The sequence below is a fragment of the Periplaneta americana genome, chromosome 4 (genome assembly GCF_040183065.1).
Source record: "Periplaneta americana isolate PAMFEO1 chromosome 4, P.americana_PAMFEO1_priV1, whole genome shotgun sequence".
NCBI classification, from domain to species: domain Eukaryota; kingdom Metazoa; phylum Arthropoda; class Insecta; order Blattodea; family Blattidae; genus Periplaneta; species Periplaneta americana.
This window is the reverse complement of record NC_091120.1, coordinates 48,285,708-48,304,330: the sequence shown is the minus strand read 5'-3', so window position 1 is coordinate 48,304,330 and position 18,623 is coordinate 48,285,708.

The window sequence follows — 18,623 nt, the reverse complement described above, 5'->3', positions numbered from 1 at the left end:
TAACTAAATGAATTCACATGTGCTCAACTTTATCAAGTTTCAGTGTACTTACGTATGAGGAAAAGTTAATTAACACAGCTTAGTGGCAGGGTTATGTTTTAATACTGAGGAGAATTTTGCCATAGAATAATACTACAGCAAAACTGGCAGTGCTCAGATAAATAAGTAAATATACAATTAAAATAAAACTGTAACATTCTTGGTAGTTTGGAGTGTATTGCTCTTGTTATAGGTAATATAAAATAAATCAAATAGTAAAAATAATACATAGTAACATGACTGATAGTAAAATTATACAGCTTAGTTCCAGAGCAAAATGACTTAAAAACAATGTTTGAGCAAAACGTACACATAAAAGAGGTAAACTTCAAATAATAATAAAAAATACAAGAATTTTCTCACTTGGCTACAATGGCACAAAAATTAATGTATTTATGTAATAACAAATATGAGGCTCAATACACATGTCTTGATTTCATGTTAGTCAGACATTAGTTAAAATGTACTGTATAAGTGAGTATTTTCAAAATTTGAATATTTTATCATGTTTTAAAATACCATACTATTGTTCTATATTTAAAGCTCTTTATCAAAATTGGCTATGGTATTTGAGATTGTGAATATTTTTGAACAGGACATGTGATGATCCCACCAATATCATTTTCTGGTAAAATAATAAGTGAATGGTAGTAGCTGTATTATACATGAAGACTCAAGTGTCACCAGTTCTCAAAACTCTACAAGACAAGCGCATTCAAAGAATATTAACAATAAACCTGTAATGTTATATCCTAATTTCTTTAGTTGCTTTGCACAATGTTGTGCATCACATACATACACATATACACACATACACACGATCCACTTCCAACATTCCAATCAAATTCTTATATTATTTTTTTGCCACAACAGACGAATCCATTTCGTTTTTATTATATATGTGTACCTTTCTTGATCTTATGTATTGAAACATGAAGTAGACTTACAAAACACCCTGTATTTGTTTACTGTGCTATCCATTTGCAAACATGCGCATCATAACAATTAAATAACCTTCACATATATAAACTAAAAAATAAAAATTGAGACTTATGTATATTCATTTCTTTCAGAAATTATCTGTTGCAGTCTCTGAGCTTTCTGTACTGAATACAAAAATCATGTAAGGATACTTAAAATGTGCATATTCTTTGTCCAGGTGTAGGAGAAAAAAATTTTAATGAATAAAAATTAGATAAGCACGGTAGTAGTAGTAGTTGTAGTAGTAGTAGTAGTAGTAGTAGTAGTAGTAGTAGTAGTAGTAGTAGTAGTGTGGTGGTGGTGGTGGTGGTGGTGGTGGTAGTAGTAGTAGTAGTAGTGTGGTGGTGGTGGTGGTGGTGGTGGTGGTGGTGGTGGTGGTGGTGGTGGTGGTGGTGGTGGTGGTGGTGGTGGTAGTAGTAGTAGTAGTAGTAGTAGTAGTAGTAGTAGTAACACCACAGTGCATCCATTTTATACATCTACTTCTAACTGGAACTTTCCTGCAGCAGTATTATGAATTTCCCCTACACAATTTATGCTGACTAAGATCAAGGCCTGAGATAATAAGAAGAAGATAATACAGAACAAACACAAAACATAGGACTCACACAGTCCCTAAGAAAGGAAGTTTAATTATCTGCTGCAATCTGGCAGTCATTACGAGCGAGAATTTCTCTTGTGGTTATCATGTGATAGAAATGGATGTTTCTCGGTTTACAACACACACAGAGTGTTTATGTTTATTATGTACTACTCACTAATTCTGCCCAACAAGTGCAAAGAAGGTTTGCAGAGAATTTTCCAGATGTCAAAGTTCTCAGTCATCCTACAGTGCATGGACTTGTTAGAAAGTTGAGGGAGACTGGAAGTATATAAAGTAAAAAAGCATAGATGCAGATGACATATTTCGACTCAGAAAAACCTAAACAATATAACACTTGGTGTAAAGCACTATATTGAAAGCCATGCATAGATTCTTTTCATTTTTAATGTAATAATTATCAATAGTAATAATGAGCGATGTGATTGTCCAAGAGATTCTTTTGCGACTATCTTATAAGTTGCATGACAGAGACCAGTGGTCCAACTGTAGGCTATACAGTGAAAATACAGTTTTGCAGTAAGTGAATAAAACAGGCGCACTGTTGTTGTAGTAGTAGTAGTAGGCCTATTGTTGTTTGTGTAGGTGTATGTGGACGAAGAAAGGGAACTATAAAGCTTTCATCTATAGGAAAAAAACCAAAAATGTCTTTGAGTTCTACACAAGACACAAGAATTTTCCAGGCAGAGGTGTATGCAGTTCCAGCATATGCTTTGGAAAATCTGGGACCAGTTAAAATTATGGACAGCTAGTATATTTTTTTATACCTAGTCTTCTTTGGATGACCTAGAATCATTTAGAATTAGCATTAGGCTTATTGAAAACTGTAGGAACATTTTATGCTAATTGATAAGAAATAATAATAAGCACTTTGCATGGATTCTTGGATATATTGCTATCACAGATAATGAAGAGATTCCCAATTTGGCCGGAAGGAAGGTTTTAATCTCCACTATGGGACTAAAGTCCTTATTTGGCCCTGAAATTAAATTTTAGATAAAGTGCACTGAAGCAAGACATTCTTAAGACATTCAGGAAGCTAGAAGTTACATTTCTCAGTGAAAGCCTACAGTCTAACTTCAGTAAATAGCTTCGTTTATGCAATAGAAGGGACAATAAATATACCAGGTGTACAAATTCGTCACTGTCGCTTGGAAAGACTCACAAAAATTATGAATATCATTGATAATCATGTCTATATTATATATATATACATATATATATATATATATATATATATATATATATATATATATATATATATATACAGGATGTTTCCGGGCTGGTGTTACAAACTTTCAGGAATGATGGGGAATGGCACATGTATCAATTTGAGATAAGGAACCCTGGTCTGGAAATGATTGAGTTGAAAGTTATAAGCAAAAATAGTCGTGTGGAAATGGAATTGTAATTTCGCAACACATGCCCTCCTTCCCTTAACCTTTGGAACAGTCGTGGAAAGATGGTATGGGCCAGATGTCTCCTACGTGGGTACTTGCCCCGATACAATCTGTGAGCTTGTCTACTGTTCCCATTGGCTCATCCGTATTCGAAAATCAGGTCTGCATATTCCGCTCTTGTATATTCCTTCATTTCATTAGGACTGATCGACTGGACACTGCAAGTTGTACACATTCACTGCTGTCTACAGACGTGCATATCAGGACTGACCATGTCCGTTACATATTACGCCATCTGCATTGCTTTAGTGTAGTTTACTCTTCCCACCCCTCAGACAGCGCGCTGAACGGAATATTGTAGGTAGACAATGTAAACAACGTCAGATGAATACAGTATGTGTAAGATTTACAGATAAATACACATAAATAAGGTACACAGAGGAATAAAATTATTCCATTTACACACAACTATTTTTGCTTGTAACTTTCGACTCGGTCATTTCCAGAACAGGGTTCCTTATCTCAAATTGGTATATGTGCCCTTCCCCATCATCCCTGAAAGTTTGTAACACTAGCCTGGAAACACCCTGTGTGTGTGTGTGTATATATATATATATATATATATATATATATATATATATATATATATATATATATATATATATATATAATATGATGTAGAAAGGAAAAGAAGCTTCTTTACATATCCTGTTCCTGTCAGACAGAGTCAGATGCATAAACCTAGGGAACTATAGGTTGGTTCCTGAGGATACGAAGAGATTTGAAATTCATACCTGCCTTTAGACTGAATATTTCATCCTAATAGACGGAGGATATAATTAGCTCAAAATTATAGGCCTAAATATTGCAAGATCATTTTTATCATCCTGAAGTAGAAGGAAAAGAAACTAGCAGTAGCAATAGTAGTAGCAACATCAGAAGTACTAGTAATGCTGGTGGTGGTGGCAAGGCAGTAGTAGTAGTAGTAGTAGTAGTAGTAGTAGTAGTAGTAGTAGTAGTAGCAGTAGTAGTAGCAGTAGCAGTAGCAGTAGTAGTAGTAGTACCAGTAGTTATGCATTTTTGTTGCAAAATTTATTATGCTCAAGAACTTATTTTCAATGCTACCAACATGAAAATAATTATGTGCATCAACCTACTTAACACATTCATTTTATAATTTGCATTCTTACATTTCTTACTCTCAAGAAAACATCTGGAAATCATTAAAAAAACAACTAAAAATTCCAATTTTTATCCTTCTGAAATATTATTAGGTTGTTATTTTCGAAGAAATATGGTTTATCAGATACAATTTGTTATCAGATCTTGTTATATCAAATGCCTCGTGAAAATAAAAAGGTAGGTTATGATTGCTAGCATTATAAATTGTTACTAATTTCTGATAATAAAAATATTACTTACTTTAATAAAAATGAGATCATTAAAAGAAAATTTATATAGGCCAAAAGAAAGGATAAAGTTCATGAAGAATGTAACGAATACTATAATTATTTATATGAATAACAAAAATTTAATTCATGTATGTACTTAATATTAACACAATGGCATATTTTCAAAACATTCAAATTCTGTTAAAGATCCTCAAGGAAATTCTGATTAGTTTCTTTGCGGAGCACTCAAATGGCATCTGATCAGCTAGATTAATAGGAAGGCAGAACTACATTTTTATATTTAACATAAGGAGAAAAGTATTTTCGAACAGGGGTACTTTTAATAAAATTATCTAAATTTTAAGTATTTAATAAACAATCAAGACCCAGATCTATGTCTGACTTACATTTAAAGACTCTATAATCCAGAAAGTTATTAAGGACATTAAAAACTTTATATTATGAACAAACAGTAAATAAAACTGGTTAGATAAAAGAGCCATCATATAGGATTGTAGGGTTTAATCTCTTAAAATTAGACACACGGGACTAATTACCACTCATGTACTTCAATACTTGCTACCAGGGCACATCAGGATAAGTTTACATAATCTTTTTAGACAATTTTCATATTGTAGAAAAGTACAACATTTATGAACATGGCTAACGTGTTATCAGAATGTCTGACTTCACTCATAATTGTATTGCACCACGGCAGCAAATCTAAATCGAGTTATCTAATACCAGGCAAACTATTGTCGTAGGAGGTATCTGATACCAAGTAGGTTATACAGAACTCCTTCACTTATATTTTTATACAGTATTAAATTAATAAGTAGAAGACGAAAATAATAAGGCAATTTAAAGGAGCCTAGTGGTGTTTTAATATCTGTACTCACAGCCTCACTAAACATATTAGTGTAGTTCAAATTTTGTCTCATTTTTTCAGTCATTCACAACTTGTATAGTAGCCTATATTTCAAATGGTAACAGATTCACATCTATGGAATTTTATAACAGTAAATATTCACCATTTTATTTCTTTTCTCTAACTTAACAATTTACCCAATTACACGATTTTATTAACTTTGATATCATTAGAAAACATTCATATCTCAATCTGGAATTTCTGATACAATGTGTAATTTCTCATTCCATTTGAATATGGAAAAATATGTTTTCTTAACATGACATTAGAGAAATATAAAGGAATTGCTTGTAGCCTTGTTCATTTTAAATTAAAATTTCCAAATTTTAAAGTCATAATGACAAAATCCTTTTAATAAAATAAAATGACATTCGAGATATTCGAAAAATTTATTAGTTCAATTGGCCGAAATGAACTGCACTGTAAAGGACATACCGATATAATATTATGTTTTTTCCAACATATATACAGAGTGTTAGCCACGAAATAGGTTTTGCTGAGGTAACTGCAATTGGTTTTTACTGTTATACACCGAATGTTACTGTCGAGAAAAGAATGTGTACATTTTCCCTGGAACGAGAGCATGAGAAGGTTTTGTGTTGCGTGGTATTGACAGATAATACATTCTGAAGGGACGCAAGTTTAGAGTATTAGTATGCAGCTGACTTCCATTCACTCCAATAAAATTCAATTTAGTTCATGGCATTGCAGCTCACATTGGAACAGCAAATCTTCGTGGGCCTATATTACAAAGAAATCGTACAAAAAGTATCATGCTATATTTATACTGAAATATCCTTGCATTCAACCACCATATGATTCAACAATCCAAAATTTAGTGAAAACGGTAAGAGAAACAGGCTCATTTCTAAATAAAAAGGAAGGCACATAAATCGCGTTCTGACTGAAGAAAACTCGATGACATGAGCTATAGGCTAGAACAGCTTTCAATGAAATTGTTAAGAAAACTCAATAGGCAGGTGTATCAAAGACAACAGCCTGGAAAATAGCGAAACTTTTAAAAGTAAAGCTTCAGGGCAAGAGTTGTTCATAAAATTATATCTAATTTTCGGGGCTGTTCATGATGGTCATAACTAGGGCCAGGAAATTCATGAATTTTCGTATTATTTTCCATTGGCTATAATTAATTGCTGATTAATTATCTTCACGAATCATCAACATTTAAGCTTATCAAATCAAATTTTATGTTGCATATAGGCTTATATATATTATGTTACTGTTAAAACTCGAAATCCGTCAAAACCAGGTTGAACTGATAAAAAGTAGTTTTGAAAATGTAGATAGATAGAGAGCGAGTGTTCATAAGATCTAGAATCAATGATAGGTTAGATTTGGTTTGTTTAGGCATTTACCAAACAAAAACCTAAACAATCCAAACCTAACTTGTCATTGATTCTATATCTTACAGAAACTCGCTTTCTATCTACCCACATTTCCTTGAACTAGTTTGCATATATGCATATTTTTGCTTTTTATAAATATATAATATTTCATAATATTTATATTATTGTAGCATATTTTCGCGTTTAAGCTAATTAAAGCTGATTTTATGTTGCATAAAAATGCATAGTTTGAATTTTAAAAATTAAAACATCATATTCTATTTTTAAAACTGGTGTTGAGTAAAATTATTATAATTATTTTTACCAGAAGAGTATTGAAAGGTTTGCGGCACACTTAGGGAGCCGTGCAAGACTGAAGGGTTGATAAGTCCAAAATTGTCGATTTTCTGTTTTAGATGTCATGTAATAGCTCAGGTAGTGTAGATTTGTATAGTTCAACTGTACAGAATAACAATCTCTTTGGTCCAAAGAAATTTGAAGAATAACCCAAAGACATAGAATATAATGGGTTTTGAAACTTTTAACTTGCTCTCCTGTAAAAACAGTAAAATGTAACTTATCAGTTTTTTCCCCTGTACTCTTTATTTAGTGCTTATTATTATTATTATTATTATTATTATTATTATTATTATTACGGTGTTATTTATTAGTGATATATCAAGAAATATAGAGTTTCATTAGTGCATATTTATTGGCATCTTTTAAAGTTTTTAAAGGTACAAGTATACTTGCAAGCATATTTAGTACGTTTTTAGAGCATGAACTTCCTGGCCTTAGTCATAACAAACCATAATTATTATTTTTTTCGGTTGACGTTTCCAGAACTCATTATGTGGTAAGCCAATAAATTACATCTGTAATGTGTAAATAGCGAGATTTTATTGCCGAAAGCTGACGCACTGAATCATCGCTAAGCAAGCTGTCACTCGCCCATGTCACTTTTCGAATTGTGCCATAGTAAGTGAAACCTCTTTCAGGTTTACACTTGTTATACACTCCAATCTCTTGAGGCATATTCTACTATAGTACCGTAAAATAGGCCAATTAATCCCGCTTTACTTCCTGTTAATAATAATAATAATAATAATAATAATAATAATAATAATAATAATAATAATAATCATCATCATCATCATCATAATCTGCCTATCAAATAATAGGCCCAATGGCCTGTTACAGTCCCCTGCCATCTTCAGAATAGTAGACCCATAGATCTTCTTTCACTGGGAATGTACCGTAACATTTGTTTTAGTATTCGTTGTACCAGTATTCTATTCACGTGTTGTACCCAATTTTGCTTGTAGTCACAGAGATATTCAGCTTCAGGCATTATTTGACTATTGTCTTATTTCTTTTGTGGTCAAAAAGGCTGTATCCATCAGTTCTTCTCTAAAGTCTCGTTTCAGCAGCTGTTATGCATCTTTCATCTTGGATATGGACCATGCTTCACTACCATAACAGAGAGTGGGTCTTGGAAAAGCTTTATAAGTTTTCAATCTTGTGTGTTTTTGGACCTTCGTTGTTCTAAAAACTTGGTTGATAATTCTGAGGGATTTGTTATAATTTTGAATTTTGTGTATTAAATCACATTCTCCAAGATATGTTAAGGTACAGGTATAATCTAAATATTTAAATGAGTTTACTTGTTGCAATATTGAATTGTTAATACAAATTTTGTTTCGGAATAGTAATTTTCCTACAAAGGCTATAATGTTTCTTCAGATCTCCATGTTAAAATCTTGTGCAGTAATATTGAGTAGGCCCTACTGCAATTGATCTTCTGTGTTCATAAATAATAATAATAATAATAATAATAATAATAATAATAATAATAATATTAATAGTCATCCTCACACATTACAGTCCTGTAAAAACTGTTATGTCTACAAAAAATTCATCATCATCATCATCATCTTTCTAACAGGTAATAGTCCTTAAAAGAACTGTTCCAGTCGACAAAAATTTTTATCCATCTTTTTAATAATAATAATAATAATAATAATAATAATAATAATAATAATAATAATAATAATAATAATAACAATAATAATAATAATAATAATAATAATAATAATAATAATAATAATAAAAAAGGTATTCATGTTAAATGCTATATTTCTGACTCATTAAAAACAAGTAACTTTTATTGTGAGAGCAATTTCATCAAATAGTGTCACTTTTTAACTTATGTATATAAATTTACCAAAACAACATTAAAAATATAATTGTCACTGCAGTATAAAAACTATGTTACCGTCAAATTTATAATGAAAAAGAGTTAAATTTCCAAATTTTCACTAGAATTTAAATTTACAAAGAACTGATTTTTTCAAAACGTAGGTAGGCCTACATTATACATACTGAATGATCCAAGTATGCATAGAAGACAAAGATTGTCATGTTAATATAATATGACTACAGTATTTTATTTAAAAAGTAAAAGATTTTTCTATCTTTCTTAATTAGTATGCCTCACATCTCTCAAGCAGTTTATCAGTGGGGAGGTCCCTACTATTTTCTGAAGAAAATTAGGTTATTTTTCTGATTGGAAAATTCTTTTACGGGCAGTATTAAGAAAATGGAGAATAGAAGAATGACAGGAGAAAGAAATTCGTCACAATCGTCTTTATCCACCAAAAATTTCACTTTAATGCAGATTCTAAATTGAAAAGTCACTCTGATAATATTAATCTTTCGACTAATACTGAAATGGTGACCAGTCATTTTAAAACGTCTTTGACTTCCTAATTAATCAAGAGTAATCTTTCTCGTACAATAGTATTACTAGTAATTTCTCTGAAATAACTGGGTATATTTAGGATAAAATATTTCATAACTCGTATTTTGATATTAAACATGATCTGACACATTAACAATAATATTTCTTTATAAAATGGAATTCACTCCAATTGCGAATATAATTTAAGACCAAATGTTTTTGTATTTTTAACATTACTTTAACATAAAATAATTGGTTCTACACAATACTTAGTGTTAGTTTTAATTAATTATGACAATTAATAATTTAGACAAGTCTTTTTAGTTTTATTACACATCACAGCTCTTCACTGTAGATCCAACATTTCTAGCTAAAAGACCTCGGTTTGATTTCCGACAGGATATGGAAATTTATTTCTCTCTTATAGGAGTAGGGCATATGTTCTTTAACTTGTGTACCTGTTCTGAGTGTTTTAAGCAAAGGTCTTGCAACAAATTGACCAGATTACCAAGTACTGACACTACTTTTGAATGTCTATCATTGTCGATCATGGTGGTGAGGTGGTGTTGATCAGATGATGGAGATGGTAGTGGTAGTGAAATGATGGTGGTAGAGGTGATGAAATGGTGATGTGGTGGTAGTGGTGGTAGTAGTGGTGGTGGTGGTGGTGGTGATACTGATGACGACGATGATGATGACGATGACAATGATGACAATAACGTATCACAAAAAATAAAATGTCGGAATAGTATTTTAGTAGAAGTTATAAGGAAAATCAGTTGTTAATTTTTGTGAAGTCCTCAAATATGAAGTTCTATCAATATTGGTTCACCAATTTTGGGTAATTTCATGGACTTGCTTTAAAAATGGAGAGGCAGGTAGACAGACAGACAGAGCAAATGTGTTTGATACTCTATAGGAATGTAGAAATTACCACCAAGAGACCATATTTGATATTACACAGTAACTAATGACACCAGAATCTCATTGTTTTGTAGTGAATACAATGAATGTGAAAACTGTTAATAAAAATAAAACGTAATAAAGCTAACACAACGAACAAAATAAATGAAACTAAAACTTTCGTATCTCAAAGTACATTACATACAATATGAGCACAACTAACCATATAAATCACATTCATATGCAAGTTTCGTTCACAGTTCTATTATCAATTCCTTAAGCGTGATCAGTACGTTCTTACACAAGCAACATAAACAATATTTTGCTGTTCCAGCTTAGTAATAGTGAGTTACAAATATCAATTGATGAAACCTTTACTACTAAAAACTGAACACTTAATATTAATTTCATTCTTAAAAATACGATATTACAAATTAATGAGCACATACACTTCTTTCTTCTGTCTCCTAGGAGAGAAATCACAGAAATTTAGTTGGTGATGTGGCATGATGTGAACAATGCGCGTAATTGAGGGTACGTGATGACTTGCTTTTATGTGCATACTCACAATACAGACATTCCATTCAAACAATCAACCATGGTACTAAACTGGACTGTTAAAAATGTCACAACACTGTACAGTATATCTAAAAATTGAAACTTAATTTAAAGTATCACTTCAATCCAACTTCCAACCGATACCACAGAGGCCGGGCCGGGGATAGACACAGCCATGAAGGTATGAAGGGATTTCTCAGATGAGAAAAGTTATTGCTGTTTTACTGAATTGAGAAGCCTGCTGTCACACTGGAGATTCTGTAACCCATGTCATTTCCAAATCTAGTTATGGATCTTAAGAAGAATGACATCTTCATTTTATTGAGCATACAGTATATGAACACGGTTAATAGAAAGTACTATCTTGACAATATTCCCTCAATAGAATGGCTAGATCTTCTGAAAACACTAGAGAATATGTATATAAAGATGTGATAGAGATTTGAAACATTATTAATTATTTCCATGTACGTACTACTTGTATTCTAGTTTAGTTTACGAAATTTCAAATCTTTATGGTGTGTGGATAAACTTCAGGGCTTCTACCACGTTGTCTTGGTGTTGGTGGCTGACTTTTCGACCGCTGTGTTGTGGTCATCTTCAGAGCAGTTGTTGGATAAGGAAATAGTCTGCGAGCTGGTATATATGTAGTAGTCTCGATGGGGGGGGGGGGAGTACTTGTGGTGATAGGTCGTAGGTTCTCCTTTTGGCATCTGATTGGTCCTACGTTGTCTAATCCGGTTGAGGTCTGTATGAAGGGGAGTATTCATATTAAATACTGGCCCTCATAAGGTCCGAAAGAGTGACCTTGATGCCGTGCCCGATGTCCGGATGAAGGGGGGCGCCGTGTACATGTGGAGACCTGGCTTCTCGTTCCTAAGTATAGGTCGTAGGTTCTCCTTCTGGCATCTGATTGGTCCTAGTATTTAATATGAATACTCCCCTTCATACAGACCTCAACCGGATTGGACAACATAGGACCAATCAGATGCCAGAAGGAGAACCTACGACCTATCACCGCAAGTACTCCCCCCCCCATCGAGACTACTATATATATATATACCAGCTCGCAGACTATTTCCTTATCCAACAACTGCTCTGAAGATGACCACAACACAGCGGTCGAAACGTCAGCCACCAACACCAAGACAACGCGGTAGAAGCCCTGAAGTTTATCCACACACCATGTACACCAGCCACGGAAGCCTATGCGAACACTTTTCAAATCTTTAGTTTTCGATCATTAAATGAAAAACTAAAAACACAAATACGTTATTAATATTTTTCCAATCTTCAACAGACGCAATTCTCCTCAAAATATGTGATCAGTTCTCAGGCAATAAATTAGTATTAAATTGTAACAAAACTAACATAATCCAATTTAAATCCTGCCCAAATTCAACCCCGCAAATTTCAAGCACATTAATTAACAACAGGTCCCTAATAGAAGCAACAACAACCAAATTTCTTGGCTTACAAATTGATAATATGTTAAATTGGAAAAATCATATTAAAGAAACTACCTCCAAACTAAATTCAGCATGTTTTGCTATTAGATCTATGCAAGAGATAGTAAATATCAATACCTTAAAACAATATATTTTGCATACTTGCACTCGGTAATGAGTTTTGGAATAATATTCTGGAGATATTCTAGAGATAGTAGCAGTATATTCCTACTACAAAAAAGAGTAGGTAATTAGAATAATAGTAGGTGCCAAATCTAGGGAATCGTGTAGGAATATTTTCAAAAAACTACAAATAATGCCCATGGCTTATAGTATATTTTTTTTAATTAATAAATTTTCTCGTATGTAATCGTGAAAACTTTGTAAGTAATTCAACAGTTCATAGCATAAATACTAGTCAAAAAATGACTTTCAAACTCCATCGCCAAGTATATCATGCTATCAAAAAGGAGTGCATTATATGGCAGTAAAATTTTTAATAGCCTCCCTATAGATATGAAAAATCAAACTCAAAACATAAGATTACTGTATTTAGGACTAAATTAAAGAAGTACCTAATTTCTCACGCCTTCTATTCTGTAGTTGAATTTATGACATTTAACAATGCTGCATGAATATTTCTGTCTTGTATTCAATATCGAACTAACCCCTTGTATTCTACTAGTATATTGTAAAATTCTTCTGTATACATTTAAACTAGACTGTGATTGTGAATTAAGACGTTGTAGTACTATTAAGATTTTTTTGACATGTTCCATATTCTTACTGTGAAGTGATGTACGAATACCACGGAATATAAATAAATACAAGACAATACAAAGATTTAGAAACAAGTACTCAAATAATACACTTTTGTACTGGTACGTCAATAAATTTCGATCATTGTAATTAGACTTTAAATGAAATAGGACATTCTCTGCCACATAATATTGTCAATGTTGGGGTTAAATATAATATTAATTTTACTGTACTATTTAGCACCTGAAATTTGTGGGTAGAAACTTAGTATTCTAATAAATTTTTTCACATTAGTTATTCGAGGTCTAAGAATAAATAAAAGTGAACACAAGACATAGGGATTTCATTGGGAAACGTTCTTATCTTAAGAGATATTGTATTTAGTACTTTCAAAATTAAGTTATAAACTCATTCCAACTTTAATATTCGTAAAAAGAATGTCATATGTGTGCTGATAATTTTTTGAAAAGTAAGTTAATTTTCTGAGAGGAATCGTGGATAAGAGAAGAATTGATAAAATAAAAAAGGAACAAAATTAAATAAATAAAAATAAAAGTAAAATAGAGAAGAAGTAGGAGCTAAAAAATACACACATCTCTGGGGAACAACAATTGAATGTCATGTGAAAAGGATGGATAATGACAGATTACCCGGAGAAGCACTGAAATCGATAGAAAGAGAAAGATAGAGAGAATCGACGTGAAGTAGATGGAACTGAACTGTAGAAATCTAGGGGAAAATGGAGATTCTTATCAAAAACTCGACTCTGGAAAGAGGACACAAACAAAAGAAGAAGAAGAAGAAGAAGAAGAAGAAGAAGAAGAAGAAATTATAACTGTAGCCTTATTCAACAAGCATATATTTTGAAGAGGGATATCTGTCTAATAAGACATAAGGTTATATTGTATTTTTAGTACTTTCAATATTAAATTATAAATAATAATTTCGAATGTTTAATGTGCCAATTTAAAGCATTCTTTTGTTTCTTCTACATATTTTTACAGCAATAAAACATTCATTTTCTCATCTTAGAAGTTACCTATACTACTGTATTTCTCATTTTGACTCTACTGTTAAAGTAAATCAATTATTGTTTCTTTAAATAATATGTGAAGAACTGGAGTAGACGACATACTATATCGAAATACATAATTAATAAGTTCATGACAGAAATTCTTATATCTCTCTCTTCTCTGTCCTTCAGTGTAATCTTTATGTGTTTTACATGAAGTGTGAAGTATAAGAAAATTACGCCTACAGTCAAAGTTCAGATGTCAAAATAAGACACTACATAGAGCTGACTTAAAAAAGGGAAGAAATACATCTTATAACACGCATCTTAAGTTATAATAAAACAACAAGTTGAAATTAATTTCTAGCACAGCTTACCATTATCCAACAGACTCTTTTCAAATTAGTATTTCTAAGTTAAACAGCATACCGGTACTAACTAAATGATCAGAAAATAAATTCTGTATGGTACATTTAAATCCAATGTCACGAAATAAAAGGAAAATTAAAAAGTTAAAATCTAATATAAACAAGTTCATCAAGGAAATAATGTGATAAAAACAGTAGAACCTTGCCATTCACATAAAGTTATATTTCGAAAACACATTATGGCCGATTACTTCACTAGAATATCTAGAAAGGGGGTAGGTAAGGGGTGTTGAACGAAGAAAGGGGATTGCGATTAATTTCAATGGACGAGTTTTGTCGATTTCGCTTACATTTTTTCTGTAAATGAAACATTAACTGTAGGACAGATCGCTAACAATCACGAATTATAAATAACATTTAATTGAAATCAATTTCCAGATAATATGATATTTGGTCATTTAGCTTCAATTATCTTCCACAATGGGAAAAAATAATGGGAGTGAGGAGTCTACGTTTAAAAGGAGCTTGAGCATCTTTTCACACCTTTTTAATGACTCCCACGATTTTAAGGAATTAATGATACATAAATGGAAGTTCAATAGTACATAATATGTTCATTTCTTTAAATATTGAAAACAGATCTCCAGCAGACACGTTATGAAACTTATATAAGTATAAATAAAAAAAAGAAGAAAAAGAAAAAAGGAAACGAGAACTTTTAAAACTTGAAGTCAATGACTATACAGAGTGAAAATTAACTATAGAAGCAAACTTCAGGAGGTTGTTCCCAACAGGAAAAGAAACAAAAAAGCTCATATCAACATATGCCCGAAAATGCATACTTTCCATGATAGATGGCAATACTGTTATTCACAACATCATTCCCCCCAAACAGCACTCACATCACTTATAGTGGTGTTTATTTGTGTTGCAGATTGGCTTTTGAGTGAATGTAGTGGAATGTAGCTACAATGATCCGGTATTCATAACAGGAACAAGCTGAGATAATATTCACGTACGGACAAGAGAATGGAAAAGGTCAGGCACCTCCCAGCCCACTTCCTTATTATCGTTCGCAAATATCTCAACAACATCATCCCTGACAGGTGGATTGGACGAGGAGGTCCTGTTGAATGGCCTGCCCAATCACCGGACTTAAACCCCCTTGACTTTTACTTATGGGGCACCTGAAAAGTATCTTGTATGCTGAGCCAGTTCCTGACATGCAGACACTTGAACAATGTGTCACTCCAGCCTGTGATGCTATTCGGGTACAGGCTGGAACATTCGAACGAGCAAGGCGATCCATGATGCAGCGTGTGGGCATTTGCATTGCATCCAATGGAGGGCATTCCGAGCATCTTTTGTAAATTTGATAAAACTAATGCCATGATGTCATACAATATAATGTTGCTGTATTGCAGACTCATCATTCATTTCTGGACATATATTTATATGTCTAATGGCTAGTACATGATATTTACTATCAATGACTGAGGGAAAAACAAGAAAGTGGTGAACAAAACTATGGATTAAGTAATTAAAAACATTCGGGCTCTGGCTTCCCAGTAGCGGTCGACTTCCTTGGAGGATTTCAGAGCAGGGCATTTTGCAAGATGTTGTCTATCCATGTCTTCCTGTTGATGGCACAAAATGCAGGATGCTGATGGAAGGATGCCAAGACGATTGAGGTGTTTACCCAGAGAGAAACTAAAAGAAGAACTCGATATACCCAATCTCCTTCAACCTCTAATGCTTCCACAAAACCCACTTCAGATAGATATAATTCAATCAGAAATAGACCTCGTAGAACAAATCACAAAAAATCAACACAGTAAAGAAAATTTAAAGCAATTGGCCCTTGAAACCGTCAACATCAGATATCCGGAAGACTATTGGATAAGAATTTATACCGATGGCTCGAAAACAGACCCTCAAGGAAATGTAGGAGCTGGTATTTTTAGTAATCTTTTTTGCTTATATCTCCCAGTTGGTTATAATCTATCTGCCTATGATGGAGAAATTGAAGCTATACATGTTGCCTTAAATCAACTTTTATTTCATATGGATAAATTCTCAAATGCCGTCATCCTCTCGGACTCAAAAGCAGCCATTTTGTCCATAAATAAAACTGATCACCCCTACACAGAACAAATCAATAATTGTCAAAAAATACTTGCAACTTTAAAAGAACGCGGCAAAACAGTTGTGTTACAGTGGATAACAGGACATTGTAATCTACATGGGAATGAACAGGCTGACACATTAGCTAAGAAGGGTGCCAATCTCAAAATAAACCCACGGAAACCTTTCTGGACATATATTGTTATGAGCTTTTTTGTTCCTTTTCCTGTAAGGAACGATCTCCTGAAGTTTGTCCCTGTAGTTAATATTCACACTGTATAAGTTAACAATGAAAACAAACGACTATGGTCTGCTGATGAAATGAAATTCATTAAAACATCACTTTCTACAAAAGTAGATTAAACATTTATAAAGGTTAGTCAGAAATCAGTCTCTGTCAGCTGTCACCTGAGACAATTGAATTAAAGTTGAGAAAACCTTTCTTAAGAAAAAAGATGGGCACTAAATTAAATGTGCATTAATAGATATATACGTGCAAAATAAAAATATAGGCCTATACACATTCGTTAATAGTGCCTCTTGTACACGTACATATGTTGGAGGGTTATGTTTGCAACATTTTAAAGGCAAACACTACTTTCATCTTCAAGATACTTTTAGTACTTTATAATATGTACTTTGTTTAGAAAGTAATTAAAACGTGTCTCATGTTTCATAAATATTATACAATTAGGTGAATAGTTCTAACACACGAGACATTAGGCTGCCAATAAATATGATCACAAGTAAAGTTAGTTTGGTGATAAATAACAAACGCAAGAATTTTGAAAAATTGAGGTATTGGTATTGTAACTAGTTACAACGAATGTTTCTAATGCACTGAACACAAATAAAGCTGCTATTGTGATAAACAAAATATATAGATACCAACTGGTATTACTTTTAAAACTAAAAAATATTCATACATAGATAGACAGAGTAAAATAAAAAAAAACAATAGAAAATGAATCTGCCACTGTGATGGACAAGAGATAAAGAACCAATAGAAAATTAATGTGAATAGCAACGTTCTATTTTGTCTTGCTCATGACCGAAAATATTACATTATAAAACAAATTATCCTCTTTCATTACATCGAAGTGAAGTAATGTTAACAATCAGCAAATTTATCTTTGTGTCTTTACAACAGTAAGACATTACCCTCTTTTGTATCACATATTCCATTCAATTACGTAAAAAGTAATAAACACAATAGTTATTTGTAGCACCATAATGGGGGCACAAGAACTGAATGTCACAATAAAATCACAATTCAGACATAAATGGCATAAGAATATTTTTCAATTATATTAAAATAGCTCGAATAACAAAATTTAATGAGCACAATGAATTGGTATAATTATTATACAAAATACGGCTCCCCTTTACTGGCAAAGATATAAGGTGAGACATTAAAAATATGAAGTCAGATTTATATTATTATATTGAACAATAAATATGCATCTTTAAATCTCATTGATGGAAAGTGTCACTTAAATAAAATTAATCTATAGCCGAAAAGTATCATCATCTCAGTCTGTTTAGATGATTGCAATTAAAGATTTCATAAAGAATAATATCATTCATTGTAAGTTTAGATTCATATGTTTGTTTCTAGGTGAAAAATATATACCGGTATTCAAGTTTCAAAGTGAAAACTGCCTTACAGGAACTGCTAGGTACTCGATATTAGATATATATGTTGTTTAACAGCCAAGAATAATCTTACTATGAAACACTTGTGCCAAGCATTTCTGTTATTCTTAAACAGTTTCATTACATTAGTACTGCAAAGTAAATGAAAATAACAAACAGAGGATACATTTATGGTGTGCAAGCTTAATAATTTTAAGTTTGACTCATACTTAGAGTGAAAAAAATTGTTCAGCTTTATTTATAGCTGAGAAAAATTAAATGCCGCTGTGCTTACACGTTTTCCTCTGAATCCTCGGTATTAATACACTTTCCACTCTTCTGTCATTTACATTAAATTTATGTTAACTGCGTAACGTCAGGCGTCTTCATGGCATA